The following is a 21,483-nucleotide window of genomic DNA, read 5'->3' as shown; positions in this document are numbered from 1 at the left end:
GAAGAGAATCAAGACTAAAGAAGACTCTGAGGAACTGCTGAGGCACCTGTGAAAACTAATGAATGGGCAGCATGATGACTGATGAAAACCACTGTTCATAAATGGAAGTTAATGCACATTGGAAGGAATAATTCAAACTACTCATACTAGTTGTTCCTCCATTAGCTGTAATCTCCAATGAAAAATTCTGTTTATCACTGTGGGGTCACAAAATGCAGACTTCTGCTCAAGGTGCAGTGGTTCAAAAAACCACACACAAACAAAATGTTAGGACATAAGGAATGGGGTAAAAAAACCAATACTGAAAATACTGCAATACCATTAGAAAAATCAATCTAAAATTTCTCTTTTTAAAGTCAGAGCAGAAATAGGTAAAGCCCAGAGACAAGCAACAAAACAGAGTGTAAATAAGAGGCTTCCATTTGAGGAAAGATCAAAAAGATTGGGACTGTTTGGTTTAAAGAGGAGATGAATAAAAGAGGACATGAGATACACATAATACTGAGTGGTACAAAGAAGATAATTTTGATGCTCCAATTTACCCTATTTCCTAATACAAGAACAAGGGGACAGCCAATAACCCTGAAAGGCAATAAATTTGAAATATTAAAAACCCCCCACCATACGATCCACCTATAGAACACATCATCATGAGATAGAATCCAAGGTTCTAACAGGATTTTAGAAGTACACATGTATAGGGAGAGAAGATAAATAAAACTTATCCTAAGGCAGGGTAGTCAATAGGCAGACTGCAGGCCAAATCTGGGCTGCTAGACATAGATGCTGGAATAGGGGTGCTGCTGCACCTCTGGCTTGTAATGGTTTCCATTAAATACAGGGCTTATAGTTTGGTTCAATGGCTCCCAGCATCCCCACTATACATATTTTTCCAGAACCCCTGCCACCAGACGCTTTTGAATTGACTGTGAAATCCAATTATTCATTAATATTTTTGTATTATTTTCTCTGGAGTCTGAACCTTGCCTATACCTTGACCAAGAAATTTGGACCTTAACAAAAAATAATCGATTATATCCCTCAGAACAGGGGGTAAACTCTTTTGTTTTAGGGTGTAAGCCATCTACTAACTGATGAGGATTAAAAGGAAACTTCCTTTATGGACAGATTATTCCACAGTTATCGGTCCAAGGGTTCTCAATTAAGTGAATTAAACATGTTTCCCTTCCTGACAGCTCTGCTAATTTTAGAAGTTGTTTTGTGTCTGGAATTAGCGTGGTTCATATCTGTAAGAACAGAGGACAGATCATGGGACATCAAATCCAGGATAACTGAAATCTTCAAAACATTTCATCATAATAAATGATAATACCACCTAGTGCTTTCATAGCACCTTCTAGCTGAGGAGCTCAAAATATTAATTTAATCTGAGACTCCCCGATAGCCTAATGCTATAGATGGGGAAACTGAGGCATAGAGAAATTAAAGGTGAAAAGCATCCAGTGCTGAGGGCTCCACAAGGCCATAGGCCTCAAGGTTTAGTTTCATGGCCAAGGCTAGAGGGGCCGATTCTATCAATAACAGCTGCAGTGGCTCAGCACTTCACAGGAGATGCCCAGAAGCAACCTCAATTCCTGGGCACTCAGCATTTTTCATCCCCTTGCCCAATGTCACAAGGGAAGTTGTGACACAGGTGGGAACTTAGAATACTGATCACCTGACTACCAGTAATGTGTGTGAACCAGAAGACAACAAGCTGAAGGATGGGATGCTCTTCAGCTGGGAGCAGGGTCAGGCTGATGATGTTAATGGCAAAACTTCAACAGAAGCAGTGTTGGAGTCTACAGGTCTTATTACCTTAGTGACTTTTAGTGTCATGTTTCCAGTCAACTGGTTTGTCTCTTTAGAAGTTTTTAAGCTATTTAGCATGCTGTCTCTTCTTTGGGAGATGATATTCAATACTGTTATTCACATGCAATTGGAATGAATTTTAAAGAAGAAAAACTGTTAAAAGTTGCTTGAACCCTCTTAAAGGAAAGCTGCAGGAAACAGAGGATTTGGCACTTAAAGGACATCATTTGCCTGCCTTATTATCTCATTTTTCAGTGGAGCTGACAGGACAGCTGCCTGTTATTACAGTGCACACCAGGAAATACTTAACTGCCACACAGTAAAGAGCTAGTGAGGGATTAGCACACAAATAGAATTTGTGCACCTGGTAGTCATGCAGTTAGATTTATCATCTTTGTTGCATAGGTTACTTACATCCTATTTACAAAGAAACAACAACAAAATGCCTTCTTGTCATTGGAATTATGATAAGTATTAGTACAGTTTTGAGGCTAGATTACATTAATTGCTAGTGGTTTTCATTTAATTGCAATAATCTTTTATTGGGTTTACATAAATAATAAATTTATGTATCTCAGTTGCATGTTTAAACTGTTCCTAAAAGTGTCAGATCAACAGCCTTCTGGTCAATTAAAATTTGTTATTGTCATTAGAGATATTCTGTCACAACAGAGCTCACTTTTGGAAGGATGTTGATAACCTCTACTTATTTTAAAAGACTGTAAATAATCTCCTATTCCAGGTGTAGCTCACCATTAGTGTACTTTATTCATCTTAACATAAATAGAAAGTGTCTAAATTCAAGCAGGTTGCTGTGTGGGAAGTGCAATAAATGTACACACAGATAAAATATATTTTGTAATGAAAAAGTTGTAATGTTTAATACATGATCATATTATAAAAACTCATTTGAAACATTAAGCAGCATTAATTGAAAGTCAGTAAGTTATCCAGGAAAAGTTAGCGAGCACCAGATTGTCCCCTACCTGTTTTCCCTATGTATAGGGGACATTATCTCTAATAAGTTCCATGCCTGGAATTTCCATTGGGTTGTCCTCTCCCCCCCCCCAATTGCAAGATCCTTACTTCACAAGCCTTGCTTTTTCCTCATAGAAAGCTAGGCCCTTAGCTACACAGGAATCAGACTTAAATAATTCACAGTATGGATATCAATACTGATTACATAAAGTGTTTCTGTTGTACTGTTGCAGAGTGGAGCCAATAAGAGGAACCAAGGTTATTTATTCCACTGTCTGTGATGAACTACTTTCTTAAAAGCTAAGCTATTGTACAACACATCAAATAGCAGTATAAATTACTTCATGGGATTCCAGATGAGTTAATAAATAATGACCCACAATTCAGGAGAGGCTCATTTTGGTGATTTTCTTTAAGACACATGTTCTAACATCAAGCACTTAACTATGCCCAGAAAAGTGGATAAGAGTCAAAGGAAACAACAAGGAATTTGAAAGAGAAACCTTGCAGATTTCAAAGATTAATAATCACCACTGTTAGAAAAATCTGTTTTATTTTAAATTTTTAGGATAAAAATATCAGCAAATCATAGGCAGAAGAACAAAAGTATTAGTACTCTAACAAACTTCAAATTTACACTGAATTGCTTACAAGAGAGTTATCTGCTAGGAACTAGAACAGAAGAAATACTATGACAAGAAAACCAAAGATTCCCCCCCCCCCCCCCAAGGAGGAAAGGGTTAGATTTCAAAACAAAGTGGACAGCAACCTGTTAAGTGACTAGCTATACCCTCCACAAAAGGTCACATATTATAATCACCCCAGAGGGTCTGTCCTTCAGGAACAACCCAAGAAATATAAACATAATCACAAAGGACATACCCTCTGTTTCTTGAGAGCATCCAGAACACTATCAGCATTTCTTTGACTGAAGTAATATATGTTCATCCACTCATTGATGATACGAGACACCAGAAGCAGAAAACACAGGCTCAGTGTCAGATCAGCCCCTGCAGAAGCAACTGTTCTGAGAACAAAACAAGGTTCAAAAATGATAGTTACTGACTATCAGGAATAAGGGCCTGCAGCTGCACCTACCCAGTCATTGGGCAGCCAAAGAGCGCAGCTGGGCCACAACAGAACCACCTGATTGGCTAAAGCTGTCTGGCGGCTTGCTCTTTAGCCCAGCAGCTGCAGAGGATCAGTGGCTGTTCAGTGTACATGCCTGTGAATTCTATCTGCCTGTGTTTGCCTCATTCCAAGCCCTGCTCCTGCTTGGACCCTACCTTGCACCCAGCCTTACTCTAGTCTAGACTCTGCCCTGCACCCAGCCCTGCTCCTGCCTTTCCTGACTCCAGGTAATCTGATTCTGACCTTGACTCTGATTACTGCCTCTGTCTCAACACATGGGCCTGGCATTTTGACTCTGACCACTAGGCATGACTCCTGCTCTGACCAGAAGGCCTGACCTCCTATGACCTGGTCACCTAACACTAACAGCTGTCTAATACATTTCCTTGCATCCTGGCTGTTTCTCTTTGTATTTTTATTAATTAGTATATGAATTTGTGTCTGTTATATTTGCATCCTTTTTTAAAAAGGAAAAAATGTAACAAGCCATTGGAGTAGGTGGATACTACCAAAGGTGAGCTGGAGCCGGTTCACAGCGGTTCACTGGAAGCCGTTGTTAAATTTAGAAGCCCTTTTAGAACTGGCTTCTAAATTTAACAACTGGCCAAAAGTGGCACGTTAGGTGCCGACTCCGTGGTGTTCCGGGGCTGGAACACCCACGGGGAAAATTTGGTGGGTGCAGAGCACCCACCAGCAGCTCCCTGCCTGGCCCCAGCTCACCTCACCTCCGCTCCGCCTCTGCCTTCTCCCCTGAAAGCGCTGCCCTGCTCTGCTTCGCCGCCCCTCCCCTGGCTTCCTGGAGCTTCAGCTTTATGCAGAAAGAACTACGGAGCTAGAGAAGAGACCAAAGTTGGTGTGCAGTATGGCAGCTGTATTCCTCCCATTCCTTATTTTTCTTACAGATTCAATTTTCTATATTGCTACTACATCCATAAAGAGCCCCAATCTGGGCTTTCAAGGACTATGGTCTTTTAGAGGTGTGTTGCCATTTTGTGATCCGGGAAGACTGTCATTTCCTGCTTCATTCTCCTTTTGTGAATGGCGCATGAAAAGAGCCCAGTTCTCTTTTGATGTTTTTTACAATCGAGATTTTTCTGTACCCAACTCAGAGCCCGAGCCAAAGCCCACTACTGTCAATGGATGTCTTCATTGATGTCAGTAAGCTTTGCATCAGATACTAACACATCTCAGTTCCTAACTTCTGATTTATATTCATTACAATCAACTCCCCCTTTCTTCCCTTGGCTTATATATATATTACAGCTGCTTTCACTTCCTGTCTTAACTAGGCTGTTTTTTAAACCAACACAGCCTTATTCCTCACTTGTGGCTTTTGGGCCATCTAATAAAGTGTTCTTAAATGATTCCAAATCATCATTCACATTTTTCTGATTAAATTCTTTCTCCCACCTGATCTGGCTCAAAATTGTTTTCCGCTCTGTGAAATTGCCCCTATTAAAGCACCAAGTACCTATGCTATCATTAACTTTTAGTTCTGAGATCAGTTCCTTTTTATCTGTTAAGACAAGGTCTAATATAGAATTCCTCCATCTTGGCTGCAACATTTGTTGATTTAGTAAATTGTCATCTATTATGTTTAGAAATTCCAAGGACCTTTTAGTACTGACAGCATGAAACCTCCAGCATGTGTCACCCAAATTAATGTCTCCCCCTGACCACACAGCTTTTTTCCCTACACATTGTAGATACATGCATAAGGAAGTGGTCATTCTGTTCCATAGTGTGATTTGGTGGTCTGTAACAGATACCAACTAGTACCCCATCTTGTGCTTTATCGGTTATGGAACAACACTCTAAGCATTCAGTTTCTTTCACGTTATCAGTGACTTGAAACAGGTAACGTCATTTTTGATACAGAGTTCCTTACCCCCCTGCCCTTTTGCCCACTTGTTCCTTTCTAAATAGGTTATAATAATTAATGTTAACATTCCATTTATGTGAATCATCCCATCAGGTTTCAGTAATACTAACTAGATTGAATTTATGCTCATAAATGAACAATTCTAGTTTCTCTTGTTTATTATGCAGGCTCCTAGCATTGGTGTATAATTCTCATTTAGCAATTGGTGGTGAATTTTTCTGAAAGAAAAAAACACCCTTTTATTTCTGGCAGATTGGCTCATTCGGGTGGTAAACTGAGCTAGAGCATTCCTTCCTAAGAACTGTCTTTTTTGCATATGCTAACAGGTAGGAGGAATCCTATTTAATGAACATTATTTTCTATAGTATTACTACCCAGTTTGCATGTTTTGCCTTGCCTAGAAGTGAAACAAAGGACCATTAAACACACACTTGAAAGTAGTAATCCATGAGTCTTTGGATTGTCTATGGTATTTGTACAACACCAATCAGAAGAACATCTTGAGTGCTGAACTATGTTGGAAGGATCTGATTCAGATGCAATTTCTCTATGATATGCTATGTCATATCCTTACATTACTTTAAAGACATGAAGTGAATGGATTTTTGTATTTAATTGAACACATGTAGAGATGAAAGTTGTCCAAATATTTGGTGTAAAAGTCACTTAACCATTGAAGAATTTTACTTTTCTCATCTCGCTAAACATTACACAAAAATGTTTGTCAAGAAAAAATTAGTTTATTTACACAGCAGATTAAAAAAATCATTAAATAAAGACCATATTATTTTTTAAATTATTGGGAACAGCAGCATGAGTTACAAGGGAAGAAAAAGGAAAAGAAATCTTATCCAAGTCATGTTACTGGCCCCTCACAATTCCAATTTTTTTATTTTTATTTATTTATTTATTTATTGCAAGACAGGGGAGGGTACCTGTCCAGATCACTTATTCCCTTCTGTACCTAACCATTAGTTCAGTAAGATCCCAATGTACATAACCAGCTGGAGTGCCTTTGGAAAGACAGAGCTAGTGACTAAGTTACCCAAGTGCTTGCTTGCAGAGATAGCATAAGCATCCTGTCATTGTTGCCAATGATTTAGCATCTTATATTCTACACCTGCTACTCCATGGACAGACAAAAAACCCATGAACATATAGTACACTTGCTTATTTATGGATATAGAGAAAAACATCATTTCTAATCCCAGTCAAATGTATACACTGAAGAATTATGGCAAGTGCTGTTGCATTTTTAATACTAGTTAGTATAATTGCAGGTGCTCTTTTTACAAGCCTTTAATTCCATATTGAATATTAAGTAAACTTCTTGTTTTAGCAACATACTGTGGCAGTACTGTATATTGCAAAGAAAATTATTCCATTGAGGACCCTCTTCTTTGAGATATGGGAACATTTGAGTAGGCGAATGCAGCCAACTTCACCTTCCTCTTCTCCCTTCTAAGATGTACAACCCTATATTATATCATTAAAAAAGCAAACAAACCTGTGGTCCCCTCCTATCCTCAAAAATTTCTAAATAATCTTGTTGTAGTATTTAGCAGGAACCCATCTTCCATGGAGATAACTGGAGTCAACTGAATCCCTTTCGGTTTGAACCTGTGAGCTCAGCACCCTCAACTCCCAATGAAGCCATTGGGAGAAAGGGGAAAATTTAAATTAAAATGGTTATGCTGTTTCCAAGAATGAGGATAGGGGAAAATACACTGATTTTGCCCATTTTAAAAAAAATTCTGGCAAACTGTTCTCTGAGCTCTAGTACCCCCTTATTTTGGAGCAGGGATATGAAATTTGGCAGGAAGTGGCTTTTGTGTCAGATTGCCATCCCTGTGAAAATCCGCCAAAATCTGGCTGAGTTAGAAAGCTTTGAAAAATTGCAGCTCGCACTCTAGAATTTTGCTACAGTTTTGCACCTAAATTTCCTGAAGATTCCATCTGCAGGACTTTCCCCCTACAATTGCAGTTCCGGGCTGCTGTGGGCCTACTACCAGAATTAACAGCAGGATGCCTGTGTCTCCTGTGTTCTGAATGTCCACCATTCTGGGCCCAGGCATCATGGAGAAAGCTGCCCAGTTTGAAAGAAAAGGGGACAAGAGCTGTACTGGGAGGGGTGGAATAGTGGGAGTAGATTTGAACAAGGAGCCTTGTGGGGAAAGAGGGAAACTGGGTGTTGGGGAGAAACTAAGACTTGTTGGGCAAGGAGATTTGCTTGGGTGAGTGGAATGAGGAGTCTGAAGAGTGAAGACTGTTACTGGCCAGGTAAGGAGAACAGGACTGGGACAAGAAGCCAGGGCTGTGGACGAGACAGGGCTGCTACAGGAACGGGTTTGAGGGGATGGGGCAGAAGTGGTCGAGCTTGGGGGGAAATGGGCAAAATAATCTGTGCCCATCTGTCATTGTGATGCCACTTGATGGAATTTCTGTTTTTAGTTAGCATTTGTGCATATAATTTACGGGGGCAGGCATCCTTAATTTGTCCTCTCCCCCATCTCCAGTGTATTCAGTGGGATATAGTCTTTAATTACATGATCATATACCATTTTTTCCACAGCCCCCTGCCTCATTCAGTGCACAGGATGGACAGTGCTCACTTATGGGGAGCTATTCAATGTTTTGTTTTCTCCTCATTGTTCAATATGTGACTCCATGTCTAATTTAGTGGACTGTATTCAGACCCTGCTCTGAAGACAGACATATTAATTTCCTCATGGGCTTTTCCATGGTACTAATCTCTATATTATCTGAATGCTTCACAAACATTAATGAATTTATCTTCACAACACCCCTGTGAGGTGAGTGAGTATTATCCCTATTTTACAGATGAGGTACTGAGGCACAGAGTTTAAGGTTAAAAAAATCCATTAATTTTGGGTGCCCTTGTTGAAACACCTAGGATCTGATTTTCTTCAAAGTACAAAGCAATACATTCAAAGCACAGCTCCTGTTGACACAGTTACAGCTGTGAGTGCTCAGCACTTCTGCAAGTTAAACCCACAGGTCTCAAGTCAGGCACCCAGAAAATGAGGAATATAGTTAGTGACCACCTGTGCAAAGTTTGGTCCAAGTGTCATGCCTCGCATCACATACAAACTCTGGAAGAGGTAGAAATAGAATCTAGTTCTCCAGGGTGGCAATCAACCATCCTCACTCTTCCTGCAGTTCTGTGTCTCATTCAATTAACATGTTCCATCTTCTGCAACAAATGAAGTAGGGGTACTATAGACAAGTCTCCTTGACTACACAATCTTATGCCTCACCAGAGAAAGCCCCATCCTGACCACTTAATGAAGCAGGAATACTATGGAAAAAAATAATATGTGATCATGTAATTAAAGACTTTGTCTTAATGCAGATGCACAAGAGGGCTGAATTAAGGTTGCACAGGCAACCTTAATTTTGGCATTTCCTAGCTTTTCAGTGCTTGATTTTGCAATGTTGATATTCTTTTAACATAGTTTCTGTTTGTGTGTGTGTCTGAACAGAATTTACTGCCTAGTGATGAACAGTCCATATTATCCTTATGGTCCTGCTCAACCATATCCTACATGTTTATTCTATAGTTCATCACGCCAAACATTTATATCACCACAACTAACATCTGCCTAGTCTTAGTCATAATACAGGAGTGAGATGGAAACTTCCAATAAAGGAAAGGAAATTGAATTCTATTGGCATACATATATCAAGAAACCACTGGCACCTTAAAAGCTTTGCCACAACTGTGAAGTCTCTTGCCACTTTCTGAAGCACCACAATAAGTGCTGTTTGGGATCAAGCCAGTTTTACATGACTCATTCCTCCCAGCTGGAGTTTATTTTGCCAATAGGCATCTATGTGGGAGGCCAGAATCTCATTGTAACAGAGTAAACTGTCACAGGAGGAAAAGGAAGGAAAAAAACCCAAGCCCTTTAAGAAGTGAGACTTACCAAGAAGCAGACTGTATATAGTTTGTGACTACCACAGGAATTAGAACTAGGATGTGGTCCATCTGGCTTCAATAGGCCATTAATCCTCAGCAAAGCCTGCTGGGAGTGGGAGGGTTCTGGGGCCTTTGCAATACAGGCTTGGCAGGAGGAGAGACAATGCCAGGTAAAGGCAGGCTCTTAAGAGAATACACCTCTACCCTGATATAACACGGTCCTCAGGAGCCAAAAAATCTTACCACGGTATAGGTGAAACCGCGTTATATCAAACTTGGTTTGGCCTTGAGCATTTCCGTTATTAATACAGTATTTGACATAAAAAGTTTTATTCTTGGTGTTGTTTTAGATAGGGCACATCTGATGTTGTCCTTCACATCACGCCCAGGATCGGGGCTTGCAGCCACGCATCCCTGTCGGGGCCAGGGCTCGCAGCCATGCGTCCCTGTTGGGGCCGGGGCTCGTAGCCTGGTGCCGGGGCTCGCAGGCGCGCGCCGGGGCCAGGGTCGGGGCTCATAGCTTGGCACAGGGGTCGGGGTCAGGACTCACAGCCACATGCCGGGGTCAGGGCTTGTAGCCCCACAGATCCACACAGCGGTCGGGGCTCGCAGCCATGCCTCGCGGTCAGGGCTCACAGCCCGGCACTGGGGTCGGGGCTCACAACTAGCAGCCGCACGCTGGGGTCGAGGCTCACAACCCCCCACATAACCGGGTTGTGATCTCCTGAGGGGTTGCGACCCCCAGTTTGAGAACCAATGTTGTAGACAAGACAGAAAACCATTTTTGCTTTTCCGCATTATATCTGAAATCGTGTTATATCGGATCGCATTATACTGGGGTAGAGGTGTATTAAGAATAACATTCAGGGTAAGAAATGCAGTTCCAAGGATCCTGAGAAGATTAAACCTGTGGGGACACTTCGGTAGAGGCCTGAAGAGATTCTCTTGCTTGAAAAAGTTACAGAAGAAGGTACTGAATTTTGACACACTGGGTGGGACCTGTCTCCCTATAGAAACTTTGGACTTCCCAGAAAGCAATTATTTTGATCACACTTGAGGCACAATGATCATGGAGAAACGGGACTGAAAGTGACTGTAAAATCTGGTGAAATAAATATGGTCTTTTTAAAAAGCTGCTGCCACGTCTCTGGTTTCCTTTATGCTCTACCATTTCTATGGTGGTTAGGTCCTCCTCGCTGACCCATGCTGAGTAGCTAAGACACTCATGCTTCAGAACAATTCTATAAGTGAACCCGCTAGCCTACTCATAGTTAGCTCATTCTATACAACATACCTGGGCGCTCAGCAGAGAAGCTGTGGGAGGAAGAAGACCAAAGGAACTGTTTCTACTTTCCCCTCATTCTCACACCAGAATGTCATGTGTCCATAGTTAACACATATAAATACGAGCAACAGAGCTTATAAGAAAGAAAATAAGTTAAGATGAAAAGAATAGCCAACCAGCATGTTATGAATTCTTATTTTCATGCCGTCCTTCCCATTCAATTAAGCCCCCTCTGGAAGTCACCTTGGCTGTACAGCACAACTAATTCTAAATTAGCCACTAAACACCGTTTGCATATACATGTAGACTCCTGTCTACAGAAGCTGGCAGACAACAGTGAAACCACCGAGAGCACATATCATTACAGCCCACCCAGGAGACTTTTATATCATAATTAGCTGGTTGTGGTGGCTTTTCCCTGTTACAAATGTGACAAGAATTCTCCCTTATATTTTCTGAATTGTTCCTGAACAACTTTGAATTACCCTGATTTTTTTTTTTTTTACTACTGGTAAGTGTGCATTCAACATCTGTAGTAGTCCAGATATGTTGTCATAAGTAGAATCAGTCTTTAGAGAGCCATCTAACATTGCAAGTGACAATGAGTGAGGGGTAAAGGATAAACAATTTTCTCAATATTAGCTGGATGATGAAAAGTTGTCTTATGGGCAACAGATGGATGGAAGAAAACCTTTGCTTGCCCTGATGATTCCTTCTTTAAGGAGGTAAATGGAACAGTAGTCACATTCTGACCTATATGTCCCTCATCCATAAGCATGTTTGGTTTTGCATCATTTGTAGTGTCAAGAAAATCAAGGAATGCTTTACCTCCATCCTCCCAGCCGGAAGCCAGAAGCTGAAGTAATTCCACCTTTTTCTGGAATGCATTAATTTCACAATAGGTAATCCGGGAGTGAAGATGCTGAGTAGCCTGAGAAGCAGTGCAGGACTGCTCACTGCTGTGTGGGATGTCTCGGTCTGACTGAGAAAATTCTGCATCTCTGTGGAAAACTGACTCCACAAAGTTTTGGATGTACACCAACGACTTTTGAGGGAGAGTGTCTCAAGAGGCAGTTTCAAATATCTCATGGTAACAATGCAATACTAACAAGGAAGAGAAAGCTGAAGGTCAAATGAATAGTTACAGGTAGCTTTCCCATCCTTTTTCTCCACAACTCAAGGTAATAATATCTGCTCACTGGTATTTCATTGCTATGTGCTCTATAAATTCATGGCTGTGGATATTCTGTGGTTATAGCACATTCTGAGAAGTGAGAGCAAAGTGCCTGTAAATCTGGGAGTTTTAACTTGAAGTTGTACGTGTAGGATTCACTAGAGCATACAATTCAGCATCATATTTTCATCTTAATTTATGTATGCTCATAAAACTAAAATCCCCCCACACAGATGACACTGCGTATCATTCAGCTTATATAAAGTGAAAACTGAGACTGTCTATTAAAAAAATAAGAGATATTAATGTGGTACAGAAAGTTGCCTGAAGTAGTAGATGGAGCTATCCAATGCTTTCCACAGAAATTTGCAACAGTTCTTTAGACTGAGCATTCATCATTTCCTTACATGCAATAAAAAGCTTCCACTTCATGCTAACATGAAGAACATATTCACAAATTGTAGTCTTTACGTTTTTCAATGCATCCTATTGACACGTGACATATTGTTCTTTTGACTCCGCTTATTTCATTTATGTCTGTCTTTCTCCAGCATAACAGTCCAGATGTTATCTAAACTGCAGCTTATTTTCTGTTTAAATATTTTCATAATCCCACTGTTACACAATAATAGAATACTATTTATTTAAATATTTGTGGATGTTTTCTAAATTTTCAAATATTGATTTCAATTACAAACACAGAATACAAAGGTACAGTGCTCACTTTATACTTTTTTTTATTACAAGGATTTCCACTGTAAAAAAAAATAGTATTTTTCAATTCACCTAAGTACTGTAGTGCAATCTCTTTGTTGTGAAAGTGCAACTTAGAAATTTAGATTTTTTTTGTTACATAACTGCACTCAAAAACGGAACAATGTAAAATTTTAGCGCCTGCAAGTCCACTCAGTCCTACTTCTTGTTCAGCCAATCGCTCAGACAAACAAGTTTGTTTACATTTGTAGGAGATAATGCTGCCCACTTCTTGTTTACAATGTCACCTGGAAGTGAAAACAGGTGTTCTCATGGCACTGTTGTAGCCAGCGTTGCAAGATATTTATGTGCCAGATGCGCTAAAAATTCATATGTCCCTTCATGCTTCAATCACCATTCCAGGGGACATGCGTCCATGCTGATGATGGATTCTGCTTGATAACAATCCAAAGCAGTGTGGACCGATGCATGTTCATTTTCATTATCTGAATCAGATGCCACCAGCAGAAGGTTGATTTTCTTTTTTGATGGTTCGAGTTCTGTAGTTTCCGCATCAGAGTGTTGCTCTTTTAAGACTTTTGAAAGCATGCTCCACACCTTTCCCTTTCAGATTTTGGAAGGCACTTCAGATTCTTAAACCATGGATCGAGTGCTGTAGCAATCTTTAGAAATATCACATTGGTTCCTTCTTTGTGTTTTGTGAAATCTGCAGTGAAAGAGTTCTTAAAATGAACAACATGTGCTGGGTCATCATCTGATACTGCTATAACATGAAATACATGGCAGAATGTGGGTAAAACAGAGCAGGGGACATACAATTCTCTCCCAAGAAATTCAGTCACAAATTTAATTAACACATTATTTTTTTAATGAGCATCATCAGCAAGGAAGCATCTCCTCTAGAATGGTGGCCAAAGCATGAAGGGGCATACAAATGTTTAGCATATCTGGCACATAAATACCTTGCAATGCTGGCTACAAAAGTGCCATGCAAATGCCTGTTCTCAAGTTCTGGTGCCATTGTAAATAAGAAGAGGGCAGCATTATCTCCTGTAAATGTAAACACACTTGTTTGTCTTGAGTGCAGTTATGTAACAAGAAAAATCTACATTTGTAAGTTGCACTTTCTGGATGAAGAGATTGCACTACAGTACTTGTATGAGACGAATTGAAAAATACTATTTCTTTTGTTTATCATTTTTACAGTGCAAATATTTGTAATAAAAATATACACTTCGATTTCAATTACAAACACAATATATATGAAAATGTAGAAAAACATCCAAAATATTTAATAAATTTAAATTTGTATTCTATTGTTTAACAGTGCAATTAAAACTGCATTAATCGCGATTCATTTTTTTAATCACAATTAATCTTTTTGAGTTAATCGCATGAGTTAACTCGATTAATCGACAGCCCTAATTTATACAGTACTCAACACCTCTACTGGTGATGGTCTTTACTACTTCACCATTTGAAAAGCCTCTGTCAAGAAGTGTTTGAATTGGGTATGCTCTTACAGTCTAGGGTGCATGTTAAACCATATATTCATAGAAGAATTTTACAAGTGGCTTCTTGTTGGATGCCACATTTAGAAACTTCTTCCATGGAGGAACAGAGCATCTACCAATCATCAGGTACTTCTTGTGTCTAATCTTAGATCCTGTCTGGTCCTGTCTTTCTGCAGTTTTCACAGAGTTCCTGTTGTCATAGACTGGCAAAGACTTGGATTACAGAATTAGCTTTGTCAAATCATTTTAGTACCTGCCTCGAGTACTCAGCAGCCAATACATTGAATGTGTAAAATTTGCCTCCAGCCATCATTTGCATTATTAGCATGGCATCTCTGATGTACACTGTGGTTTCTTTGTTGTATGTTCTTAGCTCATAAAGTCTTTCTGCTTGAGGTTCCAGCTGATGCTCTAATTCAGCTTTCTCTGTTTTTCTCACTGTTCCATAGACATGGATGAGGGACGTAGGCACAGGTCCTATTGCGTGACTAAGAACAGTTGTCAAGAAGCAGTGAGAGGCAAAAAGGCATCCTTTAAAAAGTGGAAGTTAAATCCTAATGAGGAAAATAGAAAGGAGAATAAACTCTGGCAAATAAAGTGTAAAAATATAATTAGGAAGGCCAAAAAAGAATGTGAAGAACAGCTAGCCAAAGACTCAAAAAGTAATAGCAAAAAAATGTTTAAGTACATCAGAAGCAGGAAGCCTGCTAAACAACCAGTGGGGCCACTGGATGATCAAGATGATAAAAGAGCACTCAAGGACAATAACGCCACTGCGGAGAAACTAAATGAATTCTTTGCATCGGTCTTCACGGTTGCAGATGTGAGGGAGATTCCCAAACCTGAGCCATTCTTTTCAGGTGACAAATCTGAGGAACTGTCCCAGACTGAGGTGTCACCACAGGAGGTTTTGGAACAAATTGATAAACTAAACAATAATAAGTCACCAGGACCAGATGGTATTCACCTAAGAGTTCTGAAGGAACTCAAATGTGAAATTGCAGGACTACTAACTGTTGTCTGTAACCTATCATTTAAATCAGCTTCTGTACCAAATGACTGGAGGATAGTTAATGTGATGCCAACTTTTAAAAAGAGCTCCAGAGGAGACCCCGGCAATTACAGGTCAGTAAGCCTGACTTCAGTACCGGTTGAACTGGTTGAAACTATAGTAAAGTAAACTGGTTGAAACTATAGTAAAGAACAAAATTGTTAGACACACAGATGAACATAATTTGTTGGGGAATAGTCAACATGTTTTTTGTAAAGGGAAATCATGCCTCACCAATCTCCTAGAATTCTTTGAGGGGGGTCAACAAGCATGTCAACAAGCAGAGGCAAGGACCTGTTCGTGGACTTTGTCTTCACACTTTTTGTTAGAACACTTCTTTCTCTCATTGCTTTTGCATATTCATAATACGAAGCTATGATTTGCCATCTCTAACACGAATACTGACCTGCGCATAAGTGTCACTGAATTAAAAAGCTAGTTTCTAGAATGTTTCAAAGGCTAGTACTGCATGGGTAGGCAGTTACAAATTAAAACCTTCTACCAGACAGACTACATGCTAGACAGTATGTACAAAAGCTTACAAAGAGAGAAGCATTACATTAGGAATTCGCATACATTTATATCTACCCACTATGCAGTACATGCAATCTACTGCTACCGATGCACAGCCTTCAGTGAGAGACATATTTGGTCAGCAAATTTCAATTGAAAACTATTATCATTTGAAATACTTTGACAATTAAGAATATACGATGTGAAAACGTGTTTTCTTGTTTGTATATGAACATTTTGCAATATTTGCCATATGCCAACAGTGTGTGGCAAAAATACTTGCCCATGCAAAACCAATTAAAAAAATTTAATACATTGTTGTGTGATAGCTTTGATCAATAAATACCACATTAAGGTGTTGAAATTAACTCAGATGGTGAAAACTGAAGTCATAGTCATGTTGCAGTGTTTCTGGAAGTGTGCAGCACCAACAACAAAAAGACTCATTTGGGGTATCATTGTTTCACCTTGCCTACAGGCTTACGGCACCACTTGACAGTTCCACATCATACCTTATCTAAACATACATAAAATAAGCTTTCAAATGACATATAATGTGGGTGTGCTTAAGGTGGGGACATTAAACTCCAAAAATCTTTTCTGAGGAATTGTCACACCTATTTGAAGCTGTTACTAAGACTTCTTAAAGTACCCTAGTGTGATCATTTCTGGGGAAGTATTAAAAAATAAAACAAAATACAGACTATAGCTGGATCTGAACACTGGGGAGGAATCTTGGATTGTTTGTAGAAGACCACTTGTTTTTGATACTTGAGAAGTATGTTGTTGGCACTGGAGAAGGGATGCATCTCTTCTTTTCCTCCCCCAATTGGACATGGGTGGAGATAATTTGACATTTTTAGCAGGGCTTAAACTCAGTTCCTCAAGTGACTGTCCACATGGATTATATTTTTGGCCAGTACCTGCAACTCGTGCTTGGACCACCCAAAGGTGTAAAAGGCAGAATAGGCTCAACCATCCCTCAGTTCCCTACCAATCATAGCAGTGAGACAGAATCCCTGTAGTGTCTGCCTGCTTCTTTGAGCACTGTGGTAGCATTAGTGTTAATTAGTAGTATTGTTAATTAATTAGTAGTGTTAGTCTTTTTGCCTGTTGGCACAAAAAGCCCCAAACATTTTTAGTTAGATATTTAATTTATAGATTAGACCCTACCCTCTGTGCAGGGGCTCTAGCAGTATGGCATAAGTGAAACCTCTGGGGTTCAAACCTGACCCTTGTTTAAGCAGCACTGAAGCTTCAATGACAGGCACTAAAGGTGCCTTGTTTGTTTAGTAGAAGATGATTTTCCTGAGCAATTCTCCTTCTCTAAGTAGACTCAAAAAGGTAGAGCAGCCTTCTTAAAATTCTTCCTATGGCAGACACTTATGCAAGCCTTGTTAGACATCAACAGGAAGAACAATATATAAACCTCAGACCTTGGTCAGTTCCTCGCTGTAAGAGTCCCAGTGAGCCAAGAGATTCTAGCCCAAGGTCCTTTGCTATGTCAAAGAAGAGTCCATAGTTGTCTGCCTGCATCCTGGAGAGCAAGAGAGCAGCAGGAAGGAACTCTCTCTGGTGCCCACCTGAGACACAAGAATCAGCAAGTGTCTGAGTTGTTTTGGGTTCAATAGTCAAAAGGCAGTGAACAGTCTAACAAAGAGGCAGTGTAGACCGCTGTATGCTGCTGTCCAAAAGAATCCAATCTTGGATGCATATGCACCAAGAGGAAACTATGTGGACAACATCTTAGGAAGACTCACAGTAATTGTAAGGTAAGTAACCATTCTTTCTCTGCCCCCTGTAACCTTTGAGAACAACTATTTGCCCTGTTTCACTCCTCCAACAGTATTTGTTACTGCATTCAGCAGTGATGGAGTGGAACATTATCTGTATATTTCTGCTAAAATGATCAGTAGCTTGAAGTGACATTTAAATTGTCATAATTGTGTTTTAGAGTTAATACCCCCTTGAGAAGAATGTGGCAGTTGATGCCTCTCAAATATATTGTTTTGCTGCATGTTTGCAAACTGATATGTAACACTGCAACATTTTATATTTAGAAGATTTTCTTCACAAATATGAGGCCTACACACTTTTTAAAGGAAGGTTATATTCTGTATCCTAATTCTGTGGCACGACAAGGATTGAATGGCAAACTATGTAGTATTGTAGAAAATACAGGTTCTTAAGCCAGATTTTGCTCCCCTCCCAAGTACAGTGATGTAAATATAGCAGATTTTCATTTAAGTCAATGGAGTGACTTTGATGTAACAGCAGAATTTAGCCCCCTCCCTTTAGCTTTCAATATGACCATCTCAGATGCAAAAAAGCATTTGGAAATTGAATAGATAACCCAAGGTTTTTTTTCCATTGTTTTCTATTGTTTTGTTTTTAAGACAAAAATAAAATATTGAAAAACTTATAGTGAAGTACTTATTTTTCAAATCCACAGAAGAACACAGTTTGGGGAAGTACACAAATCAGGAGATCAGTACATATTGTGTACAAAACTACACTCAATCCTGCAGTTAGATGCAAATGAGTGGCCCTTTGCACACACATGGAGCCCCTTTGTAGTCAATGGGACTGTGCAGATGCAATGGCTATTAAGATGGATCCACATGGAGGATAAGGGGCCATACTTTGGGCTCTACATGCAGTAACTCATGAAAAAGCTACACACTGAGGGAAAATGGTAGGTTATTACACTGTGTCGTATTTCTTTGGTTGGAGTTCTTAAGGTTTAAATAAAACTTTGGGGCCAAGTATATCCATAGTGAAACTCCATTAACTTTAGTAGTGTTAGAACTGGAATGAGTTTTTCCCTGATAAACTAAATTGCATTTAGCCCTGACACTTGTATGAGCTAGCTGTGTTCTTTGCTTCCAAGATACGCAACTGATTGGAATCTGACTCTGAAAAAAAAAATTATTATAGACATCTTTTCTTTAGTTCTTTAAAACAAGCAAAATTAGTTGTCTGTGAAAGGATGCAACTGTCCTTCTATTTTTCTAGTCATGTGATTTATAATAATCAGCAACAGTGAAAGCAGATATCCTCCACATGTATTCAAAAAGCATCTCTCTTGGCAATTGCTGATAAGACTGGAATCTGTAGTCTGCACTGAACAGAATTTGAATGATGAGCTGAACAGCAGACTGTTTGTGTGCATGTATAGTAGGGAAAGTCAGGCACAGTGTTGAGAACTGACATATAAAATAAAGCCGAGATGCTGAAAAGCCAAGTTTAAAAAAAACCCAGCCCAAACATTTGGTTAACCTTTGTGAAGTGGAAGTGCTCATCTCTCACTGTTTTCTGAATGATCTTAAATTTGGTTAATTGTTTTTAGATTTGAAAGCAATTGGCAGACAGTCAAAGTTTGAATCTGATGAAGTACAATTGGTTTGTTCACAGGAAGTTTGGAAAGGAAAATAAAGATCTAGCAGACAATAAAACAGTCATGATGAAGCTAAGGCTAAGCCATCATGTCAACACAGAAGAAAGCAAACAGTGTTACTGAATTGACTGGAGCAAGCAACATTTAAAAAAAGATTTTCTGTTGGAGGAGACCTGATAGGGTTAGAAGTTTATGCATTTAATGACCTTCAGCAAGTCACGGGCAGGTCATTTATACCAGGATTGCCAATTCAGGGCTACATTGGCAATATGCCAAAGACCAATGACCATACCTAATTTCCATAAATTGGAGCAGCCATTTTAATCTAATACCATGGCCATGGAAACTACAGTTCATAGAACGCAATGCCCCATGTTGATTCCGAGAGGCCAACATTTAGAACTCTGCCAGCTGCATTTATCCTGTGGACTTCACTTAGCTATCCTGTGGTTCTGATGTAAATAAAATAATCCACCAAACACTCCCTCCTCAAATACTTCGAAATTCTAATATAATGTAATTTACACTAAATAAAAAGTAAGGTTTTATATGTGTAAATCACTGTTACTTTACATAATTAGCTGAAATGTAACTCAGACCTGTATGCAAAAAACAACACAGTACCGTGTATGCGTGACAACAGTTGGTAGAAGAGTTTCTGATGGAACAGTTTTCCTTTGGAATTTTCAGTTTTCAGTGGAATTTAAACATTTTATGGGAACACGTCAATTCCACCAAAAGCTTAGAGGGAAACCAGTCAGGCAGACAAGCTAACTGGTGGACTGGCCAGGCTGCTTGCCTCATGGCCACCCTCTCAACCTGATTTTCCAACAGTCCGCCCACCAGCCAGCCACGGGGCTGGTAGGAACCCAGTGTCACCTGCTGCCCAGTGAGCTCCCTGGGCTGCCTCAGCTTGTTTGCTCGTTTGCTAGACAGTCAACAAGCCAGCCAGCTCGCTAGCTCCTCGGTTGGTGGGCCCTGAAATTGATTGCTCTGTTTTGCCAGAAATACTGTGCTGTCAATGTTTCACGCTGATGTGGAACAAAATGAAACACCAACAACCTGTAAATTTCTTGCAAAACAGAAATTTCTTCAGTGGCCAGCTTTATTAGTAATAAAGGATGTCTGGAGTACTCTATTTTGTAGAAAAGGACAAGAAACATGGGACTTCTACTGTTTCAAGCCTTAGAGGAATTACCAGAGGGAGCCAGGTATGGTGTGGGAGTCCTCTAGATTGTATTTATTTATTTAGGTCCTTGGAGACTTAAATACCCACCTAGACAATTCTATCAACAACCTTGTATCCTGACCTGCATGGTAAATACTTGGTTTCTCCCAAGTTATCTCCAGATCTTTACTGTCAGCCAGACACATACTAGACTAGCTTTAGCCAAGGGGTGGATACTGGGAACATAAAAAACATACTTCTCTCTGTCAGATGATCACCTCATCCAAGTGAAAATCATAGCTTTCCCACTATCTTTCTTGGGTGGCAAACTGACTAGAATGGTTCCTTCTTAAAGTCTATTGAGTCAATGAATTTTGAGATTTTCAGAATCCAGTGAACCAAGAACTAACAGGGAACCTATTTAACAGCAACAGATAAAATACAAAGGCCTAAGACTAGAATGCTGCTGATGCAATATGCACTTTGAATCTATTCGACAGCAGCACAAGGATTTTTCACTGAAATAGACTATTCTAAAGGAAGTGAAAAAGGCACTGGGGCAACAAATCTTCCTACAGAGATTAGACATAAGAGTGACTCTGAGTTGGGACAGTGTGAGTACTGCTGCTACTCCACCTACTGATGAGAAGGCTCCCCACTCAGGTACCAGCTGCTCCTGCTGCTTGTCTTGCCTAATAAGTTGTCTCTTTACCAGCCAGTGAAAAGGCAGGAGGAGGGGACTTCTCCTTCTGCTTTTAGAGAAAGAGGAGGGCAGTGTATTCCTGAACCCCCTTCACTTGTAATTAATTCCTGTCCATATTTGTTCATAGGAAACAAAGTTCCATTTCTGGATGGCTGGACATGGCAGTTGGGGAATGCTAAGGAAAATACAAAAGCAGAATCCATTGTTATCCCTCCTTTAAA

The 21,483-nt window shown here is 39.8% G+C and overlaps 1 long non-coding RNA gene across 1 annotated transcript in view; it reads right to left on the bottom strand.

Annotated features, from left to right (window-relative positions):
• The window catches only part of LOC144930505 (uncharacterized), a 43,511-nt gene that overhangs the window by 9,207 nt on the left and 12,821 nt on the right, over positions 1 to 21,483 (bottom strand). The window contains exon 2 of the long non-coding RNA XR_013635722.1: positions 3,673 to 3,817. This is a non-coding gene — a long non-coding RNA (uncharacterized LOC144930505). The remainder of the gene's footprint in view (positions 1 to 3,672; positions 3,818 to 21,483) is intronic.

This window comes from Lepidochelys kempii, chromosome 4 (assembly GCF_965140285.1).
Source record: "Lepidochelys kempii isolate rLepKem1 chromosome 4, rLepKem1.hap1, whole genome shotgun sequence".
Classification (NCBI taxonomy): Eukaryota; Metazoa; Chordata; order Testudines; family Cheloniidae; genus Lepidochelys; species Lepidochelys kempii.
The sequence above is the reverse complement of the archived record's forward strand: the minus strand, read 5'-3'. Positions and strand labels throughout refer to the sequence as shown.